Raw genomic sequence first — 16,224 nt, forward strand, 5'->3', positions numbered from 1 at the left:
ATAAGAATTAGATTAGAGTTTTACAGTATGGTAATAATGCTTCCTAGCTTTACTGTTACTCGTTATTCTAGTACATGAGGGAATTGTATATATCAGCTGAGCAAAGTCCTAAGCGGGGTCCTCACCTATCACTTACCACTGGGGTCTTAATAGATCTCACGGTCTAAGGGCTGTATAAGGGATGTAGGGTATGAAAAAAAAAAAGATAAGATTAGGCACAAATCCAATTTCTTATTATGTTGTACCCATTTCTTTGCTATTGAAACGTATACCAAAATATGTCTAGTAAATGCTGCCATCTAGTGGTGAAAGATCAAAATGTCTAATGTGGACGACTACTGGTATAGAGAACGGAGGGAGGTTCAGACTGTAAACATATATGTCCGTCTGGAAGGATTAGAAAAAGCACCAAGTATCACGCTAAACAGAAACCATTAATGATGGAGAGAAAAAAAAACAAAAATAAATAACTTGGCAGAAAAGTAAAATATTAGACCTGAGAAAGAAAAAGATTCTGTTTTAAAATGGATAGAAAAAAAAAAAAAAAAAAGGATGCTTTCCTCCAAAAACAGCTCCACACTTCTCCACAGGTTGTGCCAGGTATTGCAGCTCACATTAATTAAAATGAATAGGACTTGCAATACCACACACAACCTTTAGTTAAGGGTGGCGCTGTTTTTTGGACCAAAGCAGACTTTTTTTTAACCCTGTATTACCCCTTTAGGTATACGATTGAACATTCATGCAAAGAGGTTTCCTACGATCTTTACATGTGGCCAAGGTAAGTACAGGCGAGCCGACTATTCACCTTCTGTCATATCTGAGAAACAAAGAAGTCGGTGTCTCACAGAAGCTCAAACATTTCCAACTCCTTATCCTCACCATTGTGTGGGGCAAAAAGATAACTGTCTGCAGCAGGAGCCTCTCCCCTCTGCCCCATCAGCAGTATCAGTAAATATCACTAAGCCAAATCCCTTAAGGTTAAGGGTCCCCTGGCAATAAACTGTTTAAAGTCTCCCCTCTACTCAGACCCCCCCACTGATCAGCTGTGATTAGTAGGAAAACCTGGTTTTGAGTGTGTAATTTCACTGCAGCACCTCCGCAGGTGAAATGAAGTATTACAGTGTCCATTCACACCAATGGGATGTTTGTCAAAGGCCGGACAGGACAGGTCCTCCAGAGCGAGAGACGCTCTTTACGGCCGCTCTCCACTCTAAGAGATGAGGGTCTACCTTGACGTTGATGGAATTGATCCATTTTGCAGAGCTGGGGAGCGGGTGATAGAACCTATCCTAAATAGTATTAAGGGACCTTCGCATCTCGGTGTTTGCCGCCAAGTAAAGATTAGAAATCGATACCAAGCAAATTGAACTTCCTTCTACATTTCAGTTTCCTAGAGAATGCATGGCTTATAAGTCTCCTCACTCTGACATACCAAGCCTGGCATGTCACTCTCCACAAGGAGAAACGTTACCCCTTTATTTAGACCCCAGTCCAGAGCCTCTCACCCAGCCAAATCAGATCTCATACTTTGCACTGATGAGGAGCAATCCCCCTGAAACACCATGACTGCAAATTGATATTTTGGCTTGGCTTTTATCCCAAGTCATATGGCAAGGCTCGTTAAAAAGTCAATATTGACGTTTAGTATCACTGATTCCAATAGGTGGCACTAGAGTTCTACTCCTCTTCCTCTCTAAAGAGGCAATCGGGATCTTCAAAATTTCAATTTTTTTTCGGAATTTGGCAAAAAACGCAAAACATTTTTGGGACTTATTTTTTTTTTAAAATGTCGCCAACTGGTATTCTGCTGGTTTTGTGGGAAAGGATAAAAAAACAAAACAAAAAAAACCCTGTAAAATATAATCCCCGGGGAACAGCTTCCTCCAGCCTCGGTCCGTCTCCAGGGCTCCTCCGGCACTGACGAGACCTCACAATGGCATTGGGTTGGCGCACGTCATGACGTCACGTGAGGTTTCGGAGACGGGTGACATTTTTACTCCTACATTATTTTCTGCAGATTTTTTCTCGCTTTTCAGGAAGCGGCGGGATCATTTGAGTCACAGACTATGATTGTTCCTACGTGACAGTCATTAGCAGTGAATGACGGCGGCGACTGCCTTATCACGCTTCAAGGAGGCAACAAAGGAAGAGCTAAAAATCAGAGGATTAACTTTATAATCGCAGCTCGCTGACTGCTCACGTTCTCCGCACAGTTATAGAAGCACGGTGAGCCGCCCGCACATCGGTACGCAGACACATCCGGATCCCCATCTTCATCATCATCTCTATAACAGGTCCATGATTGCGCTTCCTGCACCAATTAACACCAAGCCGAGGCTTCCTCCTCTATGGGGCGAGCCGGCAGTGGTGGAGCGAGCCAGCTGGGACTTGTAGTGACGCATCCAAGTGCAAAGGTTCCAATCGCACTCGGGTTCTGGAGCCAAGGGGGTCCAAGAAGTCTCTCTGGCCCATGTAAAAAAGACAATACTATTAAAGACTTGCAATAATTGGGGGCCCGGTTGGAGCTTTTGCATTAGGGCCAACAAGCGTCAAATTACGCAACTGCCCACATCTGTCAGAAGCTGGCTACCTTGCCCAATTATTAGTAGTCTGGATCATGACGCTTACAGAGAAGCCAAGAACCCCATTTTGAAAACATGTCCAAGAAGAAAGTGATGGGAACTCTAAGCAATGAGCCATCCCTTTTTATGGCGGGGGCAGCCTTTCAGCTATGCCCAGTGATGCCCCCATCATAGAAAGGGATGGCTCATTGCTAGGATATCCCATCACTTTTGATTAGTAGGGATACAACTGCCAGAACCTCCAGCAATACTGAAATTTAAGGATCCACACAACTACAGTAGTTAGGTAGCTCAATATTTGCTATGCAGCAGCGATCCCACCAGCTTGCTGTGCAGGAACACCGCAGCGGCAATCACTTAGATGGAGTTGTGCTGCTGGTTTTGTCATGTCGTTTTTTACCTGCACACTAGACAGGTGAACACAGGAGCTAATCCGAACTAACAGCTGCAGGGTTACAGGGTTATTCCCAACAATGTATCCTCCACCCTATGGACTTTTTCATCACTGGGGGTCCAACCAACCCCTGGGATCTTTAGTGATCCAGAAAATGAAGCTCCACACACCCTGACCACGAAAAAACGGGACCCTGCACCCCCGCCACCCTCCACCCACACACAGGACCCTGCACCCCCGCCAACCTCCACCCACACACGGGACCCTGCACCCCCGTCACCCACACACGGGACCCTACACCCCCGCCAACCTCCACCCACACACGGGACCCTGCACCCCCGCCACCCTCCACCCACAAAAGGGACTCTGCACACCCGCCATCCCGAAAAACGGGACTGCATGCTCTTCCCTGAGAACGGGGTCCTGCAGCCTCATGCTGAATGGAGTAGTGATGCCCATCATGTATTCAAGCTCCATTCATTATCTATGAGACAACTGGAAATAGAGGAGCGCTGTACTCTGCAGTCCCATAAACAAGGAATGGAACAGAGGTCCAACATGCAGACTATCGCTGTATTCAGGAAGGGGCTGCAGAGCTCTGTTTTCTGGGTTGTAAAGCCCTAATTTTGTGATGGATAGGAGTTAAAGGGTTATTCTTCAAAAAGCAAGTAAAGGTATGGGGATGAGACTGAATCACACCAAATGAGAGAGCATGGAATTAAAATATTGTGTCCCAGAATAAAAAGGTCCGAGCAGACACTGAACAAGCAGAAAACGCTAGAAGATTTCACCTCTGAGTTCTGGAAAATAGAGAATGCAGCTCTGACTCTGATGAACAATACAGGCTGGATGGACACACGGTACCATCGCATCCATGACTTCTGCCTGCTCAGACTATAGTATACAGTAGACAGGGTTGGACTGGCCCACCAGAGAAAACTCCGGTGGGCCCTGCCTTCTCTTTCAGGAGAGTTCATAGCGCAAACCTTGAGGCCATGGGGCTCTTGAGTGGGGGAGAAAGGTAGGCCCTCAGAATCAAATCCTATGGTGGGCCCAATGTTCTTTAGTCTGACACTGATGACTCACCCCCTGGGCCGTGGGGTACTCGACAGCCGGGCCGATGGCTGCTTGCAGGGATTATCACGGTGGCTGGCCCGGTTCGTGACCCAGGGTGGTCAGTAAAAAGGACAAAACAAAAGGGAATAGTTTATATGGGAAAGTTTGTGACGCCACCTGTGGTGTCTGGTGAGGATCACCAGCGCTGCGGCAGCCCACTGAAGCCGGTGATAAGGCAGCTTGATGGTACAGCTCCCCACAGGTGGAGCTTGGCCTCAGGGCAGCGTATGAAGGGGGGAGGCAGGACAGAGGAGACCCAGCCGGGCCTACGGAAAGACAGGCAAACACACACAGTTCTCTTCAGTACCTTTTACTGATGGAAATTTAGGCACATCCCGGAGCACTGTAGGGTGAAGGGTGCATTTCAGGATTCTCCCCAGGGAGCGGGTATAGGGCCTCCTGTTTCTTGCCTTTGCGTAGTAAGTTTCTGACCTGCCTGGAGCTAGGCCTAACTTTGTCTCTGTCCTGCACCGGCTGACTTTGTGGTAGGGCCTTCTCTTGGAGTACACGCTCCCAGCTTGCGGGGCCTCTGCGTCTCCTGGCTCTGTTACGTATCAGCTCTTGGGTGATCCTGGGACCTGTAGTTCTCCAGGGATTCCAGTTGTTTCTTACTGGGTCATAGAGATCCCTGTAAGCTCGGACCCGGTGTCCGGTATATGCTTCGGGGTGAGCTGGTTAAGCTCCTCCACCCCCTATGTTACTCACTTTCCACTCGCCTTCGGCCACGCTCGGGCCCTCACTAGGCTACACACAGCAGCAGGCACACTGCTTCTTTAGACTGAGCTCGACTCTGTATTCAGACCTGTACTTGCTGAACTGTCTAGAGGAACTGACAGCCTAGCTCCACCTTCCCTATTTATATCCCTATTGGGCTCCCTCTGGTGGTCTGAGGTGGAAGGTGGAGGTGTGTGAATGCTTATGAGGGCCTCTTGTGGAGGAATCCGTTCATGCACCCTTCTAGGATCTGTGGTACCAAGCGCAGCTGGGCGCCACACTGACAGTAGAACATTTTTATGATATACGGTAATCAGTTGATTTTTTGGTATTGTAGATGCAGAAATCTGCTGCGCTGGTAAATCTGAAGGGATCTTCTAAACTTTAAAAAATTATTCTCAGCTACCAAAGATTGAGGTTGTAAAGAAGAGACGTGAGGACAGTCCTAATGGGCCTCAGCAGATCTTGTTTTTTTACCTAAGCAATGAGACCGTTGTAATGATGCACAACATTTCTGCATGGAAGTATTAGGCTATTACTACAGACTGATATAGACCTCATAGGAGGCACAAAATCATCATTAAAAGGGAATGTGTCAGCAGTTTTTTTCTATGAAATATGACAGCAGCATGATGTAGGGGCAGAGACCATGATTCCAGCGATGTGTCATATGATTTACAGGGTGCAGCAGTTGTGATACAATCACAGTTTTCTCTGCTGCAGATCTAGCAGAGCTCAGAATGCTGAACGGTGTATAACCCCACCCACACCACTGATTGGCTGCTTTGTGTGTATAACCCTGCCTACAACACTGATTGGCAGCTTACTGTCAATATACAGTGTACACAGAAATCAGTGGTGGGGGCGGGATTGGACCAGGAGGCAGGAGACCCCCCCTAGTCCTGTAGTGATAATCTCCTGCTGATAAACCACTGAGTGTATTAAAACTAGGCCACACAACCTACTAAGTGACAAATTGCTGGAATCAGTGTCTCAGCCCCTACATTATGCTGCCCTCAGATTACATAGAAAAGACCTGCTGGACATGACAATATATACCAGCAGTGAATAAACCATGCACACACGTATAACAGATTATTACATAGCTACAACAGCAGCAGAGCTCATTACACAGATATGGTAACAAAACAAACATTTATACAGCGGAGGTTATTGACATTCTTATGTAACAGATCGATCATACAGGAAGTGTTACGGGCAGACTAATGTATCACAACAGAAGGTGACACAAGATGGGAAACCAGCAGTCCTATGCAACATCATAGATTACACAGCATTTCTTACCAGCAGTCCTATGTAACATCACAGTATAGGAAGTTTTACCAGTACTACATAACACCACCCTATAGAAGGTGTTACTGCCAGTCCTATGCAGCACCGCAGATACTACTGTGGGGCCCCTGAGGGTTCAGTCTCCAGAGAGGTACTGCACTTCACCCAGAGGTGTGGTGTCTCCTTCTCTCAGGTAAGGAGAGAGTCCTGCCCGGAACCCCAACACCTGCACTGAACACTACACTACTCCAGGCCGGCTGGAAGGGCAATATGTACTGTGTTTCTGCTGAGCCCTGTCCCTGGATGGAGTGGGGGGAACCAGTAGTGGGTGTGGGTGGAGGATGTAGAGTAGGGAAGCACCATTGTAGGAGGTATATAAAGGGAAGCCATCTTAGGGTGGGAGTGAAGATCAGTCAGTGAAAGGAGAGGAGGGGAGCAAAGACTCTTCAGGAGCTCTGCTCCATGTGTGGGGCCTAGTAATAGAGGCCCAGGAGGGGAGCAGAGGGGAAAGGCTCCGTTTTACAGAAGGGATCCCAGGGGGTACGGTGAGTGCAGGACGGCACCTGTACGCCCCGAATCTGCCAGGTGTCAGAGGGATCAGGCCGCAGGAAGGGAACCGGTTCCTGGACCAGCCGTGTTACTCCAGGTCTCGGCTGGAAAAACCGGAGGCTTCTGCACTTCCATGGTGCAGTCGCCACAACCTCACCCTAGTCACCATGAAGGGCATCAAGCAGGTCCGGGAACTCCAGGTTGCCCAGAGGGACTTCAGAGCACCCGATCGGGACTGAGTGTGGGGAAGAGCAGGGCAGGAGGGAGAAGACCCAGCGCGAGAAGTCGGTCTAGTAAGGAACATAAAGAAAGCGGGGTTCCGTCAAGCGCTCCTGATATATTATTTGAGAAAGTGCTGAACCCCAGGTCTGGTGGACGCAGTGCGACGCGGAGGCTGACACCCGTACAGTGAAGCTGAGGAACTTGAACAAGAACTGAGAGTAAAACTCGGATGACAGCACTGAACTGCCTCCGTCAGTTATTTCCGCTGCGCCATCTCTCCTGCACTGCAAGCCACAGCATCACCACCATTTGCACCTACACTGCCCCGGGGGTCCGCTCCGCCTGTGGGGAGCAAGAACATCCCAGCTGCCATCCCATCACCCCCTTGGAGGTCTGCAGCAGCGCCGGTAACCATTACCGGAAACCAAAGGTGGTGTCACGAGACAAACTGTACACTAAAAGCCCTTTTTACAGAGAGACCCAGAGTACGGGCCCGGGAGCCGACTGCCGTGACCTCCTCAACAAGGTAAAAAGGCCCGGGTACCGAGTCCCCTATATTCCCCCTGGGTGACACACTACCATACAGGCGTTACAGACACACATACCTTGGCGAGTCGTGCTGTGCAGGGGAGTGAACTCTACGGCAAGACACAGCCTGGTAGTGCAGCGCACCTGCCCTTCCCCCATCCCTCTGGCCATGACCGCTGCAGGTTACCCTCTTATAACCCCAAATTTAAGTCGTTAGATTATTACATAAAATATTTGCTTTTCATCCCCGTCCTGCTCGATCGCACCGGTTCTACTAGTTTCTGAGTAAATAGGAATAATATGAGTAACACATCAGATGCGACGTTTCGCCTGATCTGTGACTGCATTAACTGCGGCAGCAACAGAAGAAAAAGGCTATTGTCTTCCATCATATGATGTGGTTTCTACTCGTTTTAGTTTATGGGGGAAGATAAAAGGTGATTTACGGAGTTTAATTATGAAGTCTTGGCAGAGGGATACGGAGGAGCCTCGGCCAGATACCAACTCACTGCTGGAGTTACTGGAAGGCTACGTGCACTGCCGCATCGCTAGGAAATGCAATCACTTTATGACCGGTGGCGGTCTCATGTCAGGGACCCTCAACCGGACCGGAGATGGATGGAAAAAACACTGCTAAAACAGTGCCGTGCCTCCTTTTCCTGCAGAGCAGCACTCCTGGCCTGGGACTAACTAGAAGTAAAATTCAGCCCTGGCATTTGAACGCACACAGGCCCCCGCCTCCAATGCTGAGTCTCAACTGTTCACAGTATCCACACCCTGAGGACGTGGATACTGTTAACAGCATCGCAGACAAAGCAGCTCACAACTGGACCAGCCCATCTGGCATTTGCCAGAATTGCCAGATGGCCAGTCCGACCCTGCTAACAAAAATAGGCACAGTGTTAAAATCTCGTTCAGGCCCAGACTCAAGGATCCAACAAAAATAGGACTTACGCTGATCATAAATTTATAATATGCTGATATCCCTTTAAGGAATGTTCGGTGGTGCAAAGAATCCCCATGGGTCAATATTATTAAACGGCCCCTCAAAGTGCGTGTCATAAGGGGGCCTCGCCACTGCACTGTAGTACAGAGATTCTCTCATAGGAACAATTTTCTTTAAAAGGGATTGTCCAGAACTTTAATATTGATGGCCCGTCCTTTGGATGGATCATTAATATCTGGAATACCTGGAACCACCGCCATTCAGCTGTTCCTGGTGCTGGCTGTGGATGTGATCCGTTGCTGAGCTGCACAGCAAAGATCCGTCAGGTGCATAGTGGCCACAGTGGGTACTGCACATCCGCCCCATATTCAAATCAATAGGTTGCGGATGTGCAGTACCGACTGTGGCCACTATGCACCTGACGGATCTGTGTAGTTCAGCTTCACAACTGAGTGCATCCGCCCGGGAACGACTGATCAGCAGGGGTGTCGCACCCCCACCGATCAGATATTGATGACCCATCCTAAGGAGAGGCCATTAAAAAAAAGGGTCGGACAACCCCTTTAAGAATTTATGTACTATGTCAGTGCAGTATGACACCAGATTGGCTCTGACTGCCTGATTGAGAAAGTATTAAATCAGGATCGATCAACTTATGTGTTTTGCTAAATACTTGGGACCAGATTCAATATTTGCAATTTTTTAAAAGTTCCTTTTTTTGTCTCTTGGTTTTCGGTGAAGTTTTTTACGGCAAATAAAAAAAAAAATAATGCACGCGGTACATGAATTTGGGGCAAAATAAACTTTTTCCTTTTCTTTAACCGGTTTTGAAACTTTTTCATTTAAAAAAGTCCTAAGTTCTGCTAAAATGTCGAAAAGAAATTGTGCAAAGTTTCAGGCATACATAAAAGAACTATAAAAGGAGGAGGGTCGGCTCGAATACATTTTGTGCCAAATTTTGAAACAGTCACAAATGATTAATCAGGTGAAAATGTTTGAAAACCTTAAACTGCACTCACCGTAATAAATAAAAAAAAAAAAACGCAAAAACACCAACAAAAAAGTGACTTAAAAAGTAAAAAATGAAAAAGATGAATTAAGTCCAAAAAAAACAACAAGACCCTAAAAACTCAAAAAAATAGGTGCAAAAGCCATCATTTTACTATGCAAAACTGAAGGAGACACCATGAAATCATGGCGACAAATTCAGCTTTGCTAGACATCAGCAGCTCCAGATTTATCGCTGTTGTTTCGCCTTAAACGGCAGCTGGAAAAGCTTGTTTGTGTTTATTCCTTTCTAGACTCCGACTGGGTGATACAAATTTCCCTTGATTGAGTCGGCTGAATCCCTGCGGGGTCTCTGCCGGGGATCGGGGGTGACATTTTGACAAGTCTGGCTTGGTTCACTTAACTCAACGATAACACAATGTTCCCGGTATAACAATTCCTATAAGCGACGAGAATAAAAAGGGGCATCGACAGAACCGTTCCCAGGGTCCTCCGGTTTAGGTTTATATTAGTATACACGGACGTAGTAGATCAGAGACCCCTATTAGCTGCAAAGATAATCACTCCTTAAAGGGGTAACTTATTAATCGGTGGGGGTTTGTGCACAGGGAACAGCACCATGGGAGTATTTTTTATCCAAGGGTGCACCAGCCCGACCGCAGCTCCATTCATTTTCTAGGGCTGATGGACAAAGCTGAGCGCAGCGTCTGGTGGCCCCGTAAGGAACGGATGCAGCCGTGGTCAGGCCTGCTCACTGCAGCTCCCTTCTAAAAGGGATAAAAGTGTCCCACTATGGATAGAAATTTACCATTCTGCCGGTCAGAGGGGGTCCAGCAGTCAGACCGCCACTGATCAATGAGTTATCATTTATCTAATGGATAGATAAGTGATCAAAAATGGACAACCCCTTTAATTTAGACCACTGAGCAAAGAAAAGAATTGATGACATGGTCAGGGAATGATCATTGAAGTCTTCCCCCCCATACACCCCTACACCCCTCCCCATACACCCCTCCCCATACACTCCTACACCCCTCCCCATACACTCCTACACCCCTCCCCATACACTCCTACACCCCTCCCCATACACTCCTACACCCCTCCCCATACACTCCTACACCCCCTCCCCATACACTCCTACACCCCCTCCCCATACACTCCTACACCCCTCCCCATACACTCCTACACCCCCTCCCCATACACTCCTACACCCCCTCCCCATACACTCCTACACCCCCTCCCCATACACTCCTACACCCCCTCCCCATACACTCCTACACCCCCTCCCCATACACTCCTACACCCCCTCCCCATACACTCCTACACCCCCTCCCCATACACTCCTACACCCCCTCCCCATACACTCCTACACCCCCTCCCCATACACTCTTACACCCCCTCCCCATACACTCTTACACCCCCTCCCCATACACTCTTACACCCCCTCCCCATACACTTACACCCCCTCCCCATACACTTACACCCCCTCCCCATACACTCTTACACCCCCTCCCCATACACTCTTACACCCCCTCCCCATACACTCTTACACCCCCTCCCCATACACTCTTACACCCCCTCCCCATACACTCTTACACCACCCCCCCTACAGTCTCCGTTGGCCCATGTGAATGGGCCATAAAAGAGCGATGATCACTTTTTTTTTGCCACATTTCCTCCACGGGGCAACTGAGTGAAGGCTCTACATCATGGGGTGACCAGGTGATGTACCTGAGGAGTAGGGCAACACTCATTAAACTGGCTGAGTCAACATGGGAAGGCCTATCTATATAAATAGGCATTGTGCAATGATTCACTTGCCCTCCAGGTGGCGCTCTAACAAGTGGACCAATCAACCAATCAACTCATCGTTGGAAAACTTCCATTTTACACTATTTTGTTGCATTCACAAGTTGCTTTTCTGTCCTGTGATCACAGTAAAAAGTGCATAATTTTACTGAAATTTTACCACAATTTACAAGAAAAAAAAAAAAGTGCAGCCGCAACGTGTGAACACAACCTTAAACATCTTTACAGTTAATAAAGTTGGTAGGTGATTATTTATGCCCAAACACGTGATTGGGCCTAGTGGGTTGCATGCAGATTCTGATGCAAATCTAATAACCTGACCACCAGATGACCCCGGACCTTGACATTCTTGAAATCACTTAAAAATAATAAGTAATCCAATATATTCCAAGTAACAGATTCCTTCTTGTACATAATAAACCCCAAAGTTGGGTCACTATATGAATATGTTACATTACTTATCTTGTACTGCAACTATTATAGCCCAGAGCAGCATTCATAATTCTGCTACCTGTTTAAAGGGACCAGTCAAAATACTGTTACCTAAGGACAGGTCATCAATACCTTAGCGCTGGACAACAAATCAAGGATTTACAACCTGTGCGGTGACACTGGAACCAGTGTTATTGCCACAACTGTTAATATTAATGGTATAGCAGTATTAGACATTTTTTCGGCTTTATATCTGGATTGCTGTACTGTATGTGTGGAGCGGTTATTTAGTTGCTGCATGTTGACATTAACTAGAGGTGAGCGAATTGATTTGATCTAAATCAAATCGGTGTCAAATTTTTAGAAATCTGTTGAACCCGGGCGAATCTGAACAAATTTGTGATTTGCTTTGTGGGACTGCCGTTTTACACACTGCAGAAGTTTGCACCAGTCAGAAAAGGGTCACATGATCTTGGTTGGTATTGCACATAATGCTTTGAGGCTTCCACATCGCTTCGAAAAACACAACCAATCAGGAGATACTATCAGAGCCAGTATAAAAGCTGAGGATAGGGAATGCAGAAGGCATTTTAGGGTGAATCTTGATAGTGAGAGGATGTCAGCGCTCACAGATTTGCCAGAGAGATTAGGGAGAGAAAAGCAAAAAAACACTGAAGAAACTGTACAGATAGTGTGTGACAGGAAGAGCTAAAAATGTTATACGCATTTTTCAGGGCAATTTGAGGTTTTGCAGTACTTTTGATACAAGGAAAATGGAATTTTAGGCAAAAATTCAGCAAATGTGAATATGAATTCCAAAAAATTCGCTCATCTTTATTAATCCCTCAACACAGTGACAAATGTGTTCTTTGTTTCCCTATCAAGGTAGCCATACAACACGTTTTATCCATATAAATTAGCGCATCTTCAGCTGTCCATGCACCAAAAATTGTCATCTATAGATTCCAAAGAAAGGCCACAGAACACCAGGATTGGCAAAGTCGCCACTGGCGCCCTGTGCTCTTCACAGATGAAAGCAGGTTCACACTGAGCACATGTGACAGACGTGACAGAGTCTGGAGACTCCGTGGAGAGTGATCTGCTGCCTGCAATATCCTTCAGCATGACCGGTTTGGCAGTGGGTCAGTAATGGTGTGGGGTGGCATTTCTTTGGAGGGCCGCACAGCCTTCCATGTGCTCGCCAGAGGCAGCCTGACTGCCATTAGGTACCGAGATGAGATCCTCAGACCCCTTGTGAGACCATATGCTGGTACGGTTGGCCCGGGGTTCCTCCTATTGCAGGACAATGCCAGACCTCATGTGGCTGGAGTGTGTCAGCAGTTCCTGCAAGATGAAGGCATTGAAGCTATGGACTGGCCCGCCCGTTCCCCAGACCTGAATCCGATTGAGCACATCTGGGACATCATGTCTTGCTCCATCCACCAACGTCACGTTGCACCACAGACTGTCCAGGAGTTGGCGGATGCTTTAGTCCAGGTATGGGAGGAGATCCCACAGGAGACCATCCACAACCTCATCAGGAGCATGCCCAGGCGTTGTAGGGAGGTCATACAGGCACGTGGAGGCCACACACAATACTCAGCCTCATTTTGACTTGTTTTAAGGACATTACATCAAAGTTGGATCAGCCTGTAGTGTGTTTTTCCACTTTAATTTTGGGGGTGACGCCAAATCCAGGCCTCCATTGGTTAATAAATTTGATTTCCATTGATGATTTTTGTGTGATTTTGTTGTCAGCACATTCAACTTTGTACAGAACAAAGTATTCAATGAGAATATTTCATTCATTCAGATCTAGGATGTGTTATTTGAGTGTTCCCTTTATTTTTTTGAGCAAAATATATAATTTAAAGATTTTTCAGTATTTTCATGACTATGAAAATTGTACATTCACACTGAAGGCATCAAAACTATGAATTAACACATGTGGAATTATATACTTAACAAAAAAGTGTGAAACAACTGAAAATATGTCTTATATTCTAGGTTCTTCAAAGTAGCCACCTTTTGCTTTGATGACTGCTTTGCACACTCTTGGCATTCTCTTGATGAGCTTCAAGAGGTAGTCACCGGAAATGGTTTTCACTTCACAGGTGTGCCCTGTCAGGTTTAATAAGTGGGATTTCTTGCCTTATAAATGGTGGTGGGACCATCAGTTGTGTTGTGCAGAAGTCTGTTGGATACACAGCTGATAGTCCTACTGAATAGACTGTTAGAATTTGTAATATGGCAAGAAAAAAGCAGCTAAGTAGAGAAAAACGAGTGGCCATCATTACTTTAAGAAATGAAGGTCAGTCAGTGCGAATAATTGGGAAAACTTTGAAAGTGTCCCCAAGTGCAGTTGCAAAAACCATCAAGCGCTACAAAGAAACTGGCTCACATGAGGACCGCCCCTGGAAAGGAAGACGAAGAGTCACCTCTGCTTCTGAGGATAAGTTTATCCGAGTCACCAGCCTCAGAAATCGCAGGTTAACAGCAGCTCAGATTAGAGACCAGGTCAATGCCACACAGAGTTCTAGCAGCAGACATAACTCTACAACAACTGTTAAGAGGAGACTTTGTGCAGCAGGCCTTCATGGTAAAATAGCAGCTAGGAAACCACTGCTAAGGACAGGCAACAAGCAGAAGAGACTTGTTTGGGCTAAAGAACACAAGGAATGGACATTAGACCAGTGGAAATATGTGCTTTGGTCTGATGAGTCCAAATTTGAGATCTTTGGTTCCAACCACCGTGTCTTTGTGCGACTCAGAAAAGGTGAACGGATGGACTCTACATGCCTGGTTCCCACCGTGAAGCATGGAGGAGGAGGTGTGATGGTGTGGGGGTGCTTTGCTGGTGACACTGTTGGGGATTTATTCAAAATTAAAGGCATACTGAACCAGCATGGCTACCACAGCATCTTGCAGCGGCATGCTATTCCATCCGGTTTGCGTTTAGTTGGACCATCATTTATTTTTCAACAGGACAATGACCCCAAACACACCTCCAGGCTGTGTAAGGGCTATTTGGCCAAGAGGGAGAGTGATGGGGTGCTACGCCAGGTGGCCTGGCCTCCACAGTCACCAGACCTGAACCCAATCGAGATGGTTTGGGGTGAGCTGGACCGCAGAGTGAAGGCAAAAGGGCCAACAAGTGCTAAGCATCTCTGGGAACTCCTTCAAGATTGTTGGAAGACCATTTCCGGTGGCTACCTCTTGAAGCTCATCAAGAGAATGCCAAGAGTGTGCAAAGCAGTCATCAAAGCGAAAGGTGGCTACTTTGAAGAACCTAGAATATAAGACATATTTTCAGTTGTTTCACACTTTTTTGTTAAGTATATAATTCCACATGTGTTAATTCATAGTTTTGATGCCTTCAGTGTGAATGTACAATTTTCATAGTCATGAAAATACAGAAAGATCTTTAAATGAGAAGGTGTGTCCAAACTTTTGGTCTGTACTAATATAAATTATATATATATATAAATTATATATATAAATTATATATATATATATATATATATATATATATACATATATATACATATATATATATATATATATATATATATATATATATATATATATATATATATATATATATATATATATATATATATACACACACACATACACATACATACATACATACACACACATCTATCTGGTGGCTGTATATAGTAAAAATAGCACAACAATTAAAAAGGGCTTTTGTGTAAAAAAAAAAAAAAAAAATTAGCTTCCTTCCAGAAACAGCGCCACTTCTAGCTGCAGGTTGTAAGTGGTATTGCACCTCAGCCACCAATCAAGTCAATGGAGCTGAGCTATAACACCAGACATAACGTGTGGCGCTGTTTCTTAAAGAAAGCAGCTGTGTGTTTCTAATTCTGAACAATCCCTTTAAGTAATGCATTCATAATAATGATACTAATATTACTGCTCTGAGAAGATGATGATAAATTACACCAGTATAGTAGTCATTAATAATGCCGCCATCTGTAATCCTCGGCCCTATAATCCACAACAGACGCTGGTCTTGCTGCAATAATGGCAGCGTATGTGAATATTTACATTTCAGGGCGGGATGGTGATGGCTGCAGCGCGTGTTATGGAGGATTTATTAACTATTCAGAGGATTACTTTACTGCATGCACGAGAAAATAAGCTGCACACAGATCTACGGCAAAGCTAGCTGTGAGGCCATTACCCCATCATTAGCACACAGTAAACGTCACGGGCCCGGCAACGTCACGGGCCCGGCAACGTCACGGGCCCGGCAACGTCACGGGCCCGGCAACGCCACGGGCCCGGCAACGCCACGGGCCCGGCAACGCCACGGGCCCGGCAACGCCACGGGCCCGGCAACGCCACGGGCCCGGCAACGCCACGGGCCCGGCAACGCCACGGGCCCGGCCACGCCACGGGCCCGGCCCACATCAAATGCAAAGAAAATCCCGAAAAGGAAGAAATCTGCAATATGTAATGTGCAATCAGGATTCCCTGTAATGAAGGCTAAAACTTCCACCAGGCCGCTCATAGAGCCTGCAGGAAGGTGGGCACTAGGGGTGACTTACGACCATCTATTCTGATGATTACGAGACATTGGGGGCACAGTAAAGTGGACGGCT

The 16,224-nt window shown here is 46.5% G+C and overlaps 1 protein-coding gene across 3 annotated transcripts in view; it reads right to left on the reverse strand.

Annotated features, from left to right (window-relative positions):
• NEDD4L (NEDD4 like E3 ubiquitin protein ligase) overlaps positions 1-16,224 on the reverse strand; it is a 334,412-nt gene that overhangs the window by 196,522 nt on the left and 121,666 nt on the right. The window contains exon 1 of one of the 3 annotated variants that reach the window (XM_073680907.1): positions 7,479-7,603. The exons of the other annotated variants lie outside the window; for them this stretch is intronic. The gene's annotated coding sequence lies outside the window, so the exon portion shown is untranslated. Of the gene's footprint in view, positions 1-7,478; positions 7,604-16,224 lie in introns of those variants that run through there. 3 annotated transcript variants of the gene reach the window in all.

The sequence above is a fragment of the Phyllobates terribilis genome, unplaced genomic scaffold, assembly GCF_046119375.1.
Source record: "Phyllobates terribilis strain yellow unplaced genomic scaffold, ASM4611937v1 Scaffold_1__5_contigs__length_1240528914, whole genome shotgun sequence".
Classification (NCBI taxonomy): Eukaryota; Metazoa; Chordata; class Amphibia; order Anura; family Dendrobatidae; genus Phyllobates; species Phyllobates terribilis.